We start from the raw sequence: 16,377 nt of genomic DNA on the forward strand, positions 1-16,377 counted from the left end.
CTCACCTCAGGAAGCTCACCACAAAGAGTGATGAGTTTAGTTAGAGAAATAACTACATTTTTAACTGTCCTAATATTGAGAATGTATGAGGGAAATGTAGAGCCTGTTTAGGGTACAGGCGGGGGTTGGGTGGGGAGGAGGGTGATTTGGGACTTGGGTGATGGGAATGTTGCACTGGTGATGGGTGGTGTTCCTTTTATGACTGAAACCCAAACACAATCATGTATGTAATCAAGGTGTTTAAATAAAAAAAAATTAAAAAAAAAATATAAATTCTTTTCAGCAAATAAATCAATAGGACTGGGGCCATGACTGAGTGCCTGCTTTGTATGTAGAGTGCTTGATTAAAGCACACCTTCCCAATAAGTCAATAAAATCAAGTAAGAATTATATATCATTGATATCCAATTATACCTAAATGCTCATATATTATTTTAGAAAAAAATTAAACTATGTATAATCATAGGTGGCTTTGCTTTTTTAATAGTATTATTTTGGTTTTGGTTTCTGGTCACAGCTGATGGCTCTTAGGGACAACTATCAGTGCAGTGCTCTGGCATTGCTTCTGGCTCTGTTTGGGGAAACAGGAGTAGCAGAGATCAAATCTGTGTCTTTCATATGCTAAGAAAGCATTCCACTCTTTGAGCTATCTCCCTGACATGTTTTGCAATTTTGGGATATCTACAAACATATAGAAAGTTAATTTTGTTGATTTAGTTATTTTAAAAAGTCAATACCAGAGTTGTAGCAATAGTACAGAGGGTCAGGTGTTGGCCTAGGATGAGGTCAACACAATTCCAAGCCCCAACATTCCATATGTCTCCTGAGCACTATCAGAAGTACATGAGTGCAGAGCCAGGAGTAAGTCCTGAGCACCACTGGGTGTGGTCTTCAGAAGAAACATATAAGTCAAAACAGTCTCTTAAATGTCACATTGTTCATTATTTCGTGTAACACTAATAGCTCCCAGGGGTTACTCTTGTATTTGCACTCTGAAATTCCTCCTGGCCCTCTCAGGGGACTATATGGAATGCCAACCTGGGTTGGCCACATGCAAGACAAACTCCCTATCTGCTGTGCAATTGCTCTGGTTCCTGTCATGTTGTTCTTAAATGAAAATACTATATGTGCTTGGAAAATTCTCCATAAATTTAAATAAAATAGCTGTATTTAAAATTACAAATATGAAGGAAGCACATTAGTAAAATGTTAGACATAGTTTGGCAATTAAAATGTATACTTTTATTTTACTTAATAAAATTATTATGAAAAGTATTGTGAGATCTGAAATATAATTTACTCCTGGCTCTGTGCCCAGAAGTCATGGTGGCAGGACCAGGGGACCATATGAATTTCTGAAGATATAACCTGGGTGGATCATGTGCAAGACATATGTCTTTCCTGCTGTATTGCTCCAGCCCTATAAAATACATTTTAGATTTAGATCTGTGACTGTTATAATTTTCCTTACTAATCACTAAAATTTATTTTCTCTAACATTTTTTTATTTCTTTTTTTAAATTTTTATTTATTTATTTTGGTTTTTGGGCCACACCCGTTTGATGCTCAGGGGTTACTCCTGGCTATGCGCTCAGAAATTGCCCCTGGCTTTGGGGGTCTTATACTAGCGCTTGCAAGGCAGACACCTTACCACTAGCGCCACCTTCTCGGCCGCTTTTTTGTTATTTCTTACTAGACCTCTAGAAACCCTAACAAATCTTCCAGTAATTTTTTTTATATAATTTCATATTTGTTAGCCACTTTTCCAAGATAAAATTATATTTTTATGAATTCATTTTACTTATTTTTGACCCCTGCTTTGTGAATGGGTCATGTCTAGCATTACTTGGGAAATCACATGGTGCCTCAGGCATTCAAACTGAACTCCTTTGCTTTTTATGAGTGTGAAGCATAAAAAAACTAATAAAAAAAACTATTGTTCTTAAATATTATTCTTAATGCATAGGTTCTACTGCACTTTTGACAAAGAATAGAATGTTGCTAAATGATGTTGCTAAAGATATTATGGACTTAACCCTATCCTAAGTTTCTCCCCAAGTGGGGCACTCCTTTTTCTTAGTTTCCAATAAACTTTTTTTTTAGGTTCTAAAAAATTAAGTAAATAAAAGGAATACCCATATTACTAAGAATATCCATGAGTATTGTTCATGATAAAAGAACAATGAGATTTTCTCATGGTGGCTTTTCAAGTAGAGACACAGTAAAAAATGTGAAAAGGCTTCAGAGAAAAAGTATGTTTACTGAATTTCTAGAAAAATTAATTGGTTAAAGTGGTTAAAGTTTGTCCCTGGGCTTTATTAGACTAGGAAGGAATCAAGGTAGTTGAGAATAATATTTGTCATATTGCACGACTTGACAGCTCACTCAGAGGACTAGGAGAAGGAAGGTGGACATAGAAAGGGAATAACATTAGAAGAGACCATGGTCCAAACATTTTTAAGAATTACTGTTATAGTAGAGCCAGTGATCTCAAATTAAAATAATTTTAATATTTTAATTGCTTATCCAGTATACAGATCTGAAGAATCTGTGAGAGAATTTAAAACATGTTAAAATTTTCCCTTAAGTTAGTAACATTAACAACAAAGGAGAAAAATATCTGTGCATCCAATAAACTGGATTTACATTGCCTATTTTTGATAGGAACAAAAATATATATACTTTGTAAAGAACATTGTGGTCTACTAGTTTTTAGTAAGTTCTGCTAAGAAGACAGACAGCCTTCATGAAAATCTAATGATGGATCCATACCTGGGCCTTTTGTATCTTCATTTCAAGCTATACACCTGTTTGATCACGTTGCCATTTAAATGCAGTGAAGCATCTGTAAGTTAAGAAGGTCTCTTGTGGAATGACTTTACTAGTTACAGGAGTGAGGGATATTTATACTGGTAGAATATTATCAGATGAATTTGCACAGATTAATTTAAAATATAAATATAGTTCTTAATGAATCTTCAAATGAAAGTCTGATTTCTCCCGCTCAACTATATTTCAATGATAAAAATAGGTCATGTTTACCAGATGAATAGATTCTCTTTTGTTTAGAAAAAAAATGTCTTAACAATAATTACCCCATGTCCACTGTATAAAAAGGATTTCTTTATTGTGATCTGAATTTCAATTTAAACACTTGCACATGCAAGTGTATATAAAAAAGGACATTTTAGAATTTTGTAGTTAAGATAAATTGTATGACTTGGGAGTTAAGTTGAAATTACCTTATTTAAAATGTAATGATAAATAAAGACAAATACTAAGATGTTACAAATGAAACTAAGGCAGGTAGATTTTCTTTCTTATTATAATTAGTTTTGGGGCTACAACTGGCATTGCTCCTAGGCTTGGAGGACCACACAGTGCCAAGAACTAAGTTCAGGACTTTCATATGCAAATCATACTCTGTATGCGTTCAGCCCACTGAGCTCTTCTGTCCCTAAGGTGGAACTCATAGAAACAGAATAAATTGGTGTCTTGCAAGTGGCTGGGGAAAGAGGAAATTAGGGACATGTTGTTTAAGGATACAAATGTGCAATTACAAAATGAAGACATCCCAGAAATCTAATTTTCAGCCTAGTGATTATAGTATAAAATAGTGTATTATAAACTTCAAAGTTGGTAAGAAACTCTATTTTTTCTGTTTTAGTTTTTGGATCACACCAGGCAGCACTCAGGGGTTACTCCTGGCTCTACACTCAGAAATCACTCCTGGCAGGCTCGGGGGACCATATGGGATGCCAGGATTCGAACCACCGACCTTCTGTATGCAAGGCAATTGCCTTACCTCCATGCTATCTCTCTGGCCCCAAAACTAAATCTTAATTGTTCTCACTACAAAGAAATATAGTTACCTGATATGATGAAGGTGTTAGCTAAAGCTATAGTGCTAATTATATTGCAATATCTAAATGTATCAAATCAACACAGACACTGTTAAATTTGCAGTTATAATTAAATTATACTTTTATTAAAAATAATAAATAGATGGAGATGGTTCTTTTGAGTCCAACTAAGAAGTTATAAGACCAATGCAAGCAATATTACATTCTTTCATTTTTTCTATATAATATATATCACTATGTTCATACTCACCTGGCTCCATTTGTTCCTGGCCTCTGGGTGTCCATGGTGACTACAAGATTGCTGATGCCAATAACTTATCCTGCTACCCTGTCAACATCAATGCTGCTTGGATAACCTAGCTTCTGTAAAGTCAAGGAGAAAGGGTGTCAGACTCAAGGCTGTCAGGGCCTAGAATGTTTCCTGCTTCCTGTACTAGTTTCACCTCTCCCCACATGTTGTTCATAAACTGAGGACAGTTGCCTCTCTGGATAGAACAGAGCCTGCCAAGATCTCTGTGTCTTGGACAGAGACAGAGAAAGAGAAAGAGAGAGAGAGAGATAGGGAGGGAAGGAGGGAAAGACAGAGAGACAGGGAGAGAGAAGGAAAGAGTGAAAGAGTGAAAGGGGGAGGAAAGGAGAGAGAAAAATATAGAGGTAGAGAAAGAGTTAGAAGCCAATTGTTAGATTTCTCTCAAAAATGTTGAATTACTCACTCTTCTTAGACTGAAATTTATTTATTGAGGTAATTTTGGATGACCACTGTGGCACACTTTCTGACTCTGGTAACTCTGTTGACCCCACCACATCCACCACCAAATCAGCTGTCACTGTTCACCACCAATTCAAGGGAACCTACTCCCTTGCTCTACCATAGCCTCCTCACCATGAGTAGTCATCTTGTCTATAGACTAGAAGAATTTACTTTTGCTTTGTTTGTTCATTTGCTTTACTTCTTGACAGTACACTAATGAGAGAAATCGTGTTTTTTTTTTATTATTTTAATGGTCAAAACATTTTATTGTTCTTATTTTCTCCTTTCCTTCATTTTTTGCGATGACTGGGGGCCGCACCCTTGGCTGTGATGCTTACACACTTGTTTGCAGTGTTGACATTATGTTGTGATGACTGGAGACCACACCCTTGGCTGTGGTGCTCACACACTTAGTTGCAGTGTTGGGACACATGCTGCAGTGTAATTTGGATGTTTTTTTGGCACAACGGGATTAGATTTTAAGGTTTCAGTCTTATGCCAGTTTCAGGATATCTTAATTTAGTGCAGTGTTGTTTTGGGGGAGGAGTTGCCCAAAAGATGCCTAGGGGCCTAGGAATAATGTCAGAGTTTTTGAGTCAACTAAGCCTCTGATGTCAGGGCCTCAGGATGCTGTGCTGCTGTGACTCTTCAGGGCTGAGAAGTGACTCTTCATGGCTGGCTGGATCCTTTCAGGGCTACATACGGTGACACAGTGACAAGGGGGGGGGTTTCGAAGGGGCATGCAATGCCAGGGGTTCAACTACTCTCGGTAGCTCCAGAACTTTTGATTTCCTCAAGGAGATGTTTCTAAGTTCCAAAGGAGCCATGCTTCTCCTTTTCTTCCTCAAAATGGGACTGAAAACAGATAGATTAAGTCCTTCTTATGAAGTAAAAAGTTTTTCAAAAGAAAAACAAAGTTAGCCTGGCACATAAATGAATAAGAAATTAAGTCCCACTGTGTTAAGGGAGGAGGTAAGTTTATCTGTGCTAGCAGGTAGAGCATGTTCATTTGTGCTAAATGAATCATGTTACACTGGTTCCTACTCATGGTATGTGTGAGTGACATTCCACTACCCCTAAAAGATCCACTTTTCTTTGGAAAAAGCACTTTTTCTAAGGCAGCATAGAAGGAATATGAAACATAGTACTTAATAGAATGATTGTAGAGCAGGTAGGATGTTTGCCTTGCCTGTAGCCAAGTGGGGTTTGATCAATGGCACTCAAATGGTTCCCAGTGTACCGCCAGAAGTGATCCCTGAGCATAAATTCAGAAATAAGCCCTGAGACGTTCCAGGTGTAGCCCACAAACAAAAAATATTATTCCGCTTTCAAAAAATCAAAGAAAAAGAGTGTTTAGAATTTGACACTGGTGACAGGATTAGTTCTGGAATACTGAATAATGCTTGAAACTCAACTACAAATATTTAGTAATTCATGGTGCCTTAATAAAAATTTAATAAAAGAAATAAATTCATTTTCTTTTGCAGCATTTCCATTTTTTCTTTCTTTTTTTTTTTTCTTTTCTTTTTTTTTTTTTTGTTGTTGTTTTTTCTTTGGGTCACACCCAGCATCGCTCAGGGGTTACTCCTGGCTCTATGCTCAGAAATCGCTCCTGGCAGGTTCAGGGTACCATATGGGACTCCGGGATTCGAACTGATGACCTTCTATATGAAAGGCAAACGCCTTACCCTCTAGACTGTCTCTCCTCCCCCTCCATTTTTTCTAAGAAAAAAATGCAAAGGGGGTTATGAAATACTAAATCAGGTACTTGATCATTTTGTGATCTAAGTTAAATGTTTTTATACTTGTACTTACCCAACACTTACGTATGATGGTGAATAATGAAATTCATGCCAATAGTTAATGCCAATCACATACAATTTGAAAATAGTATGGCCAGAAGAGAGAAAAATTCATATTTTTAATACCTTTAGTGGCACCAGACTCTGCTTATCTCATGCCTGTACTAGCATTAAACTATACACAGATGTCAAAGTTCCCTTTTCCTTTATGGGCTCTATGAATCTGTAGGCATGAAGACCTGGTGGTTACTAATAATGCTGCAATTCTCCCAAGCATCCATTTAAAGTTAATATTTGGTGCCAGGAATAAAGGTACCATGACATGCCTGTGTTGCAGCCTTGAACTTTGAACTCAATGTGGTTATAAATTTCAGTGTTGGCGGGGATGTGGAGAGAAAGGAACTCTTATCCACTGCTGGTGGGAATGCCGTCTAGTTCAACCTTTATGGAAAGCGATATGGAGATTCCTCCAAAAACTGGAAATCGAGCTCCCATACGATCCAGCTATACCACTCCTAGGAATATACCCTAGGAACACAAAAATACAATACAAAAACCCCTTCCTTACACCTATATTCATTGCAGCACTATTTACCATAGCAAGACTCTGGAAACAACCCAGATGCCCTTCAACAGACGAATGGCTAAAGAAACTGTGGTACATATACACAATGGAATATTATGCAGCTGTCAGGAGAGATGAAGTCATGAAATTTTCCTATACATGGATGTACACGGAATCTATTATGCTGAGTGAAATAAGTCAGAGAGAGAGAGAAAAACGCAGAATGGTCTCACTCATCTATGTGTTTTAAGAAAAATGAAAGACACCCTTGTAATAATAATTTTCAGACACAAAAGAGAAAAGAGCTGGAAGTTCCAGCTCACCTCAGGAAGCTCACCACAAAGAGTGATGAGTTTAGTTAGGGAAATAACTACATTTTGAACTGTCCTAATAACGAGAATGTATGAGGAAAATGGAGAGCCTGTCTAGAGTACAGGCGGGGGACGGGTGGGGAGAAGGGAGACTTGGGACATTGGTGATGGGAATGTTGCACTGGTGATGGGTGGTGTTCTTTACATGACTGAAACCCAAACACAATCATGTATGTAATTAAGGTGTTTAAATAAATTAAAAAAAAAGAAAATTAATTGCAAAATAAAAAAAAATTTAATCTTATAGACATTGAGCAAGACCCTGGATGCTTCTTTGTCTATGATCCCTACACACACATGCAAAAATAAATATTTAAAATATTTGTCAGTTTATCACCAGTGTGACTGCAGAACCAACCCATCTTCTTCTCCCAACATTGAGGAATCCATTTGAATTCCTGCCCTCATGCCAGATTTGTGTGCTTGCTACACCTGTATACCAAAAGTAGAAATTAATATTTTTACATCTCAATAATTGCTCCATCTGAGAACAGAAGAATGAAAAATACTTTGCCTAAAGTTGGATTTCCTTTTTTGTAGCTTAATTATAGCAGGTATTGAGCTGGTATAATATTAAAAAAGCAGGGAATATGTAGCTAGTCAGTAATGTAATTTTTATAATTCTGAGAAAATAACATCTTACTGGAGAAGAGTGTAGCACTATATTAGTTGGTAAAGCAACTTCTTTTTCTGATATAAAATATACATATTAAGTGACATGCAATATTTGGGTTTTAAGAGACTTTTTCAATTCTCTATTTTGTCTGCCATTTTGTAGGGAGGCAGTTGAACAGTTTAAAAAAAAACCTGCTAAATCTATCCCTGTCTAGCACTATATGCTATAAAATATAAGTTGTATGTCACATGAGTAATAATAACATTTTATTAATGACATAGAAATGAGCAGGGATTTCTGACTAATTTTATAGTTGCTTGGTTGTTTTCTCTTGTTATTTCTCTCTAGTTTATCTTTTGTGGTCATTTGGCTATCTGCCTATATAATTTGAGGAAAAAAATGGAAAGATACTGAGTTACTTGTTCATTAAGACATTCTTTAAAAAATGTTTTTGGGGGCCAGAGAGATAGCACAGCGGTAGGGCATTCACCTTAGACGCAGAGGATAGTGGTTCAAATCCTGGCATCACATCTGGTCCTCCAAGCCTGCCAGGAACAATTTCTGAGCATAGAGCAAGGAGTAACCCCTGAGCGCTGCTGGATGTGACCTCAAAACAAAAACAAAAAAAAAGTTTTTGTACCACTTGGATCCAATTTATTTCTAGAACAAGTACGGGTAAAAATTAAACTCAATACTTTGACTCTAATCCTTAAAAAGAACCCACTTAAAATTTGAGGTTAACTTAAGCTAATATGCATGTATATGGAAATGTAAAAAAATGCTATGCCTGTAATGTTTAAGGAGTTATGTATGTTTTATGGCTTTAGATTGCCTTGTATACTGTTAAGAAATATTATAATGTGTTACAATCTGGGGACTTGAGGGACAAAGTAATTGTACATGGATTCTGTCTTATTTATCTTAATGGTCTTTGGTTCTTTGGCTGAAATTTCAAAGTTAAGATATCAGCAAGGGGACTTCTGAGAATTATGTTATGGGTGATTGTCCTTCCACTGTAACTTTACCTTGTCCTCTTTCTTTGCATCCTTGTTCTCATAATTAAAAATAAAAAATTAAAAAAAAAGAAATGAAAACTTAAAAAAATATTAAACTCAATAGAAAATTATATCTTATGTCACTCAATCATGCAATAACTGATTTTTGTTCCTTATGCTCCAAGCATTAAATACCCAGGATTTCTGCCTATCAGGACCAATGTTTATGTTTTAATGGTGAATTCACATGATATAGTAGTACATACACTGGAGTTAAGTGATGAGAGAGCTTTGCTGAGAACTTACCTTTGGATTATACCTTGGATGGTAGGCTGAAATGTCCTTAAACATGAAAGTCTTTCTTCTCTTCAATCAGCTTCTCTATAGGCTCTCATGTTGAATTCTGGTTCTCTGTAGGAGGGTGGATTTCACTTCATAGGATATATTTTCTTGTTAGCTTTATTTCTCAATCTGGACTTGGAGCAATGAGTTCTGAGAATGGAAAAAAGGTACTTAGCTAGGAATGAAATCTATGTTTTTCTCGCAATCATATTACCTCTAAAAGGGGTTAAAGTGAGGTATATCAAGAGAAATGGACAAATGTCAGAAAAACAAAATTGCTCCACAAAATTTTACACATTTCTTGGGGAGATTAAAAGAATCCTTGGTTGCTCATAGAAACTATGGGGACACCTTGTCCTCAAGTTTTCTTTATTTTGTTCTTTCTGGTTAAATTCCAGCATACTTAGGATATTAGGCCTCCTCTCCCCCAAAACACTGAAGTTTGTCATCTGTATATTTGCAGGCATGTATAGCTACTGCTGTTCATATATGTATGGTGCAGATTTCATGGGCACTTAACACAGGGAGTATGTTTATCTCCTTTTTGCCTTATTTTATTGTCGGTCAACAGCAAGCATTGCTATTTACTGAACTAGGCAACCTATATCCAGGAATTTGCTGGTGTTTCTGTCATTCTTTGTAATGTTTAATGTAACGTTTAATATTGTAATTATCTTCTGGAGGGGCTAAATTTACTGGTTTCCCTGGCTTGGGTTTACTTGCCACTTTGGTTTTATTAGTATTGGAATGTGCTAGAAGCCATTCAGAAGATAAGGTTGCAGTTTGGGATTATTGTGTAGATTAGGGCTCTAAATCTTAATTATTAAGAAAAAGAATCCCTCCTAATTTTTTGACTCTTAAATCCCTCACAAAGATGCAAGAGTTATAAAAGTTCTTAATATAGGGTCAGACGGTTAATTATGAGATAAGATTTTGCGTGCATCAGACAGTGGTTCAATCCCAGGCACCATATATGGTCCCTGAGAACTACTAGAAAGTATTCCTTGAGTAAGCCCTGAGCATAGCCAGATGTAGCACAGGGGAAAATACCCTGTTGATTCCGTGGTCCACAAATAACCTCCTCAACATTGTTTGGGTGCCAGAGTCTGCCCACCCTCTCTCCCAGCACCATACAACCCTATTTGACTGAAAGTCTGAGCAGTTACTGTGGCCTGTGGCCCTTGCATTGCTATAGTCATTGCTATAGCATTGCTATAGATCAGGTGGCCAAGTAATCCTGGGATTGGTTCCTAGGTTCTCCAGGCAGATTGGAAGCCTCCCTACAAAAACAGTTACAAATTAGTATCCCCCCATAATTCAGAGAAATTAACGAGCTTATTATTGTGTTTTTTTTTCATTGACTAGGTAAGCAGTTTACTTCTTTTATTTTAGGTCTATATATATCTTTTGAGCCCTTTCAGTCTTTTTCTCCTATTTTATATTCATGTTTATATCAGAACTAGATGCTGGCTTTTTGTAATTTAGGTCAATGAACAGTTCTCCCACTGTTGTTCCCAATTTCCCTTCCACCCCCTTTGTAGGCATGAAATTATTTTATTTTATTTGTTACAAGTAAATGGTAATGGAATTATTGAAGAACCTTCCCTAAAGGAAAATTTGTGAATTTGATTATATCTTAATGACAATAGGCTCATTTATGTCATTGTCTGAATGTTTACTAAACTGTTTGTTGCTAGTTGAGCCTTCTGTGTTGTCTTCGTTGAATTTAGGTGACTTCTATGCTACTTTCACTTCTAGTTTGGTATGCTCCTACTGGGTATGAGTTGAAAATTGAAATATTTGGAGTTGACATTGTAGAAATTCCAGGATAAGTGGAACTGTGATGATGAGTTGAGATAGCTAGGATTTGGATTGTGGCTTCCAGGGCTTATGGAAGTATAAAGGAGTGGGAAATCAAACATAGCTATAACTTCTGAATGCAATAAGATTCTCCACTTTGGAAAAATCATCATTTTCTCTAAATAATTTAATGACATGTACGTATTGATATGGTCCTCTTAAACTTCATAGGAAATTTGTGATGAAATGAGATAAGTATCAAATATTCATGTTCCCTTCTATAATAAAAGTTTTTACTAGGAACTGACAACATGGTCAAGTACTATATTATGTTTCTTAGATTTCTTTTTTATTTTTATTTCTTATTTTGGAATTTAGGTTGAGACCCCAGACTCTTTCGAAGAACTGAGTAGAAGCAGTGTATGGTGATTCTAAGTCCAGGAGATTAAGAATAAATGAACTCCCCCTAGTGTGCTGGCTAAAGTTCATACAATGTGAAATAAATCTTGGTAATCAGATATTTTCTTTGATTTTCCTCTGCCTGTCTTCACATTTTTTTCTGTACTCAGTTAAGTCATTGACTAGCTTCTCTTGATAAACTTATCTCCTTCACCCTGGGAATAATAACATACTTGACTACTTTTCTTGTATCTCTGCTATTCTGTGCTATTGGACAATACTATAGAATTACATAGTTTTCACCTATGCAAATTTATTGTCTCCAATTTCACATAGATATTCAAAACTAATCCATAATCTCCTTATTTTCCTAAATAAACTTGCTCTCATATTTTTCTTCTGGTTATTTTAAACATTTATTCTTGACTGTCATCTTGATTTTCATCCTACTGTCATCTTTACTCATCTCAACACTCCCCTAAGTAATATTAGATGTGCTGAATATTAGACACTCCCCTTTAAGTAATATTAGATGTGCTAAAACCTCTATTACTTTTAGTTTCTGACATATTTCTGACATGTCTCTTTTTTTCGGATGTCTCTTTTACAGTTCTCCTGGAAACTTTACTTCCACATATTTGAAGATTGTGTTTTATAAATATTCTATACAGCTTCCTCCCACTATATATTTTTTTGTCATACAAAGCCATGTTCAGAATTTATTCCTGACTCTGCACACAAAAATTACTCCTGGTGGGGTTCTGATGACCATATGTGGTGCCAGAATAAAATTTGCATTAGGTGTGTGCAAGACAAGCACCTTAACCACTGAACTCTCTCTCTGGCTTCATAAACAGAACTCTTTGTGTGTGTGTGTGTGTGTGTGTGGTTTTTGGGTCACACCCGGCAGTGCTCAGGGGTTACTCCTGGCTCCATGCTCAGAAATTGCTCCTGGCAGGCACGGAGGACCATATGGGATGCCGGGATTCAAACCGATGACTTTCTGCATGAAAGGCAAACACCTTACCTCCATGCTATCTCTCCGGCCCCAGAGAATAGGTTTTTTTTGTTGTTGTTGATGTAAATTGATATTTTGTTTTTATTTATTTTTTATTTTTTATTTTTTAATTTTAATTATGACAACAAAGATGCAAAGAAAGAGGACATGGTAAAGTTACAGTGGAAGCCCAATCACCCATAAGCAGAATTCTTGGTAGTCCCAACGATGATATCCCAGCCTTGATCTTTCAACCAAAGAAAATTAAGAAAAACAAAACTGAACCCATGTACAATACAATTAATTTGTCCCTCAAATTCCCAGTTGTATTACATACTATTTCTTAGCAGCACACAATATAATCCAAAGAGATTAGACTTATGTAACTCCTTAAACATTGAGGGCAAAGTACATTTATCTAGTTCCATGCACATGCTTACTAGTTTAAGTTAACCTCAAAAGTTTTAGTGGGTTGTTTTTCTTAAGGATTGGAGTCAAGGGAAAATAGTAAAAAATGGTGTTAGAGTGGCATTTGTTTGCATAGGCCCACCAAAATATAAGGGACATGGAAAGAAAAATTATGATCTAAATACAAGGAGACCCTACTCCTGAAGTTTCCCGGCACAGGACTGACTCTAGGCTCCAGGCAAACTAGTTTGTCCAATTCAAGTCATCGTCTGTAGTGGCAATACACCTTCATTCCTCACATAGTCTCTGTTGTTGGTATCATGTTTCTGTATTAAAGGTCCTGGAGTCTGCATATCCCATATTGCAGTCAGGATGGTGCAGAGCATCCTCTCGTTTCACCTCACACTTAAGGGGCACTAGAGAGAACCATGTCCTGTAGAGCAGGTCATTGTTGTTGTCAAGTCTTCTCAGTGTAAACGGAAGTCTCTTTTTAGGAGGTCGATGTCAGACCCTTGGTAGTGTCTTTCCTGGTAGAGGACTGCTTCCTCTTCTTCTCAGTGTAAACGGAAGTCTCTTTTTAGGAGGTCGATGTCAGACCCTTGGTAGTGTCTTTCCTGGTAGAGGACTGCTTCCTCTTCTTCTCAGTGTAAACGGAAGTCTCTTTTTAGGAGGTCGATGTCAGACCCTTGGTAGTGTCTTTCCTGGTAGAGGACTGCTTCCAGCTGTTGCTATAAAGGACCTTGGATGTTTTGTAGATAGCTTGCCTGGTTCTGGCGTGAATGGAGGATTCCCATTCTTCTGAGGCCTGTGCCAGGGCATTATATCAATGTTCAGGGTGTAAGGTACATTGTACTGAGATTTATTAGATAAGAACTTATCTGTAGGTATAGTGTTTTCCTATTTTAATGTGTCTATGCAAAGAAGGATCAATGCCATGAAGCGTTATTGGTGCATCTGGAGGCAATAGGAACAAGACCTGCAATTTCCATGACATAGTTCAATCATAGGCATTAAACTGAGGGACAGTTCCACCAACAATCCTTATTGAACAGCTTACAAAGAAAAGACAAGATGAAAAGTGGATAGAAACATCATGGTAGAAGAATATAGAGAGAGTTACAGCCGTTAAAGAAAATATACATAAAATATTCAAAAGATATATGTGTGCAATTTATGTCCTTCTAAATAGTTCTGGGATTGTTAGATCCACTGTATGTCTTTGGTCTGAGATTAGAACTGTGTATTATTGAAGTTAAGAAGGGTAAATCGGGGGTACTGATGGTTGGGAGGAGAATACGGGCGCTAGCCCCCGTGCGGTTTGCACTAGTATGAAATTGCCAGTGACAGCCTGAGTATAACTGACCAACTATCTGCCACCCCACAGATCAAACACCACCCCCCAAGCCAATCTCAGGAGCTCAAGCCCCACCCTAGGCCAATCTCCGCAGCTGGCCTATGAGTGGGGAAAACCCAGGGTGCCCCATCAGGTCCTCCCAGAAACCACCTGGAGATCCGGAGGAAAGGGGGAGAGGGGGGTCAGGTGACCCAGGTCCGGGCCCCCCTACCCTAGGCCGGGCCAAGTGGCCCCTGGCACATACGGAGGTCTGCCAGGAGCCAGCCCGTGCCAGCTGAAAATCCTGCCCCAGGAAGGGAGGAAAGCCCTCCCAGGCCCCAAGGACCAGAGCTCAAGACCCACCCTAGGCCAATCTCCGCAGCTGGCCTGGGAGTGGGGAAAACCCAGGGTGCCCCATCAGGTCCTCCCAGAAACCCACCTGGAGATCTGGAGGAAAGGGGGAGAGGGGGGTCTTAAACAGAACTCTTAAACTCTTTGTTAAAAATGTAGTATAGGGGCCGGGCGGTGGCGCTGGAGGTAAGGTGCCTGCCTTGCCTGCGCTAGCCTAGGACGGACCGCGGTTCGATCCCCCGGCATCCCATATGGTCCCCCAAGAAGCCAGGAGCAACTTCTGAGCACATAGCCAGGAGTAACCCCTGAGCATCACAGGGTGTGGCCCAAAAACCAAAAAAAAAAATGTAGTATATTCTTCATAACTTTTTAGAGTTATTTTATATGCAGATGATTCTGAAAATTTTCTTTTTAAGTTCTGTCTTTCCTTTAAGTTTCATATTTATTTTCATCAGTCAACTATATATAATAAAGTTAGCTGTAGTATCTTAATATTAGAATATTTCCTACTATACTGTAAGTGACCTTTAGATTCATCCATGTTTTCATGTTTTTGCATATAGAATATGCAATATAGAATATGTAATATCCAATAATAGTCAAACTGTTGCCATGATTAAATTTAAATTTATCTATTTTGTTATTTGTTCTCTTAGTCTTCTATTTATTGCTCCTCATTTTTCTTTCTTTTAGGTTACCATAATTAATTTTGGAGTTTCTTTCTCTATTGCAGGGATCCTCAAACTTTTTAAACAGGGGGCCAGTTCACTGTCCTTCAGACTGTTGGAGGGCCAGATTATAGTAAAAACAAAAATTATGAACAATTTCTATGCACACTGCATATATCTTATTTAGAAGTGAGAAACAAAATGAGAATAAATACAATATGTGGCCTGCGGGCCGTAGTTTGAAGACCCCTGCTCTATTGAATATTTGGTTATACCACCTTGCATTAATTTTGCGTCTGTTCTTAGAATTCTAATATACTTTCTAACCTCTCACAGCATAAGTGGTGTGCATCTTAAATGACTTCATGTAAAATGGTGAAATCTATTATGATAAATTGCCATATGTATTGGATCTACTTTATAAATTTCATAAAAGAGTATTAGACTTTTACTTTAAGAATATTTTAATTTTGAAGTTACTCTCCCAAAGAGGCTGATGGATGCTTCTTTGTGAGTGTTCTATTTGCCTGGGATCTGACATTGTCAGCGACTCTGACCTCCTAGTGACTTCTGCATCTTGGGACCTGATCTCACCAGTGACTTCTGCATCTTGGGATCTGACTTTACCAGAGTCATTTACAACTGGTGCCTGAACAGGAACCTAAGAATATCCGAAGGAGAGTGCCTAATCAGTGACTCAGGACCTAGGGAAATGAGAAGACCCCAACAATGGTACTTTGTGTGAAGACCAAAGAAACACGACTGCTTTCAGAACCTCCTGAAACTTTCTTCTAGGGTAAGCTCTTGATCCTATATGTGTCAGCCATTATATTGCTAGTTAAATTGTGTGTTCTGGTTAAACTATGTGTTCTACCTGTATTATATTCTATAGCTATTGTTTTGTTCTATACCCCACTGCAAACACATAATTTTGTATCCAACTTTAGTGGTTTAATATTAGTTTGCATAGTTCCAGGTAATTGTCTGTAACTAATGTCAAATTTTTAAAGTTCTCAGCTATCCTAATAAATATTTTCCAATTGCTCTGATGTTTGATTGTGCATATCATTTAGCAACTTATTCTCAAAATTATGTCTGCAAAAATGTTCTAATTTT

The sequence above is a fragment of the Suncus etruscus genome, chromosome 3 (genome assembly GCF_024139225.1).
Source record: "Suncus etruscus isolate mSunEtr1 chromosome 3, mSunEtr1.pri.cur, whole genome shotgun sequence".
Taxonomy (NCBI): domain Eukaryota; kingdom Metazoa; phylum Chordata; class Mammalia; order Eulipotyphla; family Soricidae; genus Suncus; species Suncus etruscus.